The following is a 917-nucleotide window of genomic DNA, read 5'->3' as shown; positions in this document are numbered from 1 at the left end:
TGTATAATCATAAGGGACTTGATTTAGGTCATACCTGAATGGTCTAGTGGTTTTCCCTACTTTCTTCAATTTAAGTCTGAATTTGGTAATAAGGAGTTCATGATCTGAGCCACAGTCAGCTCCTGGTCTTGTTTTTGTTGACTGTATAGAGCTTCTCCATCTTTGGCTGCAAAGAATATAATCAGTCTGATTTCAGTGCTGACCATCTGGTGATGTCCATGTGTAGAGTCTTCTCTTGTGTTGTTGGAAGTGGGTGTTTGCTATGACCACTGCATTTTCTTAGCAAAACTCTATTAGTCTTTGCCCTGCTTCATTCCATATTCCAAGGCCAAATTTGCCTGTTACTTCAGGTGTTTCTTGACTTCCTACTCAATATGCCAGCAAATTTGGAAAACTCAGCAGTGGTCCCAGGACTAGAAAAGATCAGTTTTCATTCCAATCCCAAAGAAAGGCAATGCCAAAGAATGCTCAAACTACTGCACAATAGCTCTCATCTCACATGCTAGTAAAGTAATGCTCAAAATTCTCCAGGCCAGGCTTCAGCAATATGTGAACCATGAACTTCCTGATGTTCAAGCTGATTTTAGAAAAGGCAGAGGAACCAGAGATCAAAATGCCAACATCCGCTGGATCATGGAAAAAGCAATGGAGTTCCAGAGAAACATCTGTTTCTGCTTTATTGACTATGTCAAAGCCTTTGACTGTGTGGATCACAATAAACTATGGGAAATTCTAAAAGAGATGGGAATGCCAGACCACCTGATCTGCCTCTTGAGAAATCTGTATGCAGGTCAGGAAGCAACAGTTAGAACTGGACATGGAAAAACAAACTGGTTCCAAAAAGGAAAAGGAGTACATCAAGGCTGTATATTGTCACCCTGCTTATTTAACTTCTATGCAGAGTACCTCATGAGAAA

This window comes from Bison bison, unplaced genomic scaffold (genome assembly GCF_000754665.1).
Source record: "Bison bison bison isolate TAMUID 2011002044 unplaced genomic scaffold, Bison_UMD1.0 scf7180017864329, whole genome shotgun sequence".
NCBI classification, from domain to species: domain Eukaryota; kingdom Metazoa; phylum Chordata; class Mammalia; order Artiodactyla; family Bovidae; genus Bison; species Bison bison.
The sequence above is the reverse complement of the archived record's forward strand: the minus strand, read 5'-3'. Positions refer to the sequence as shown.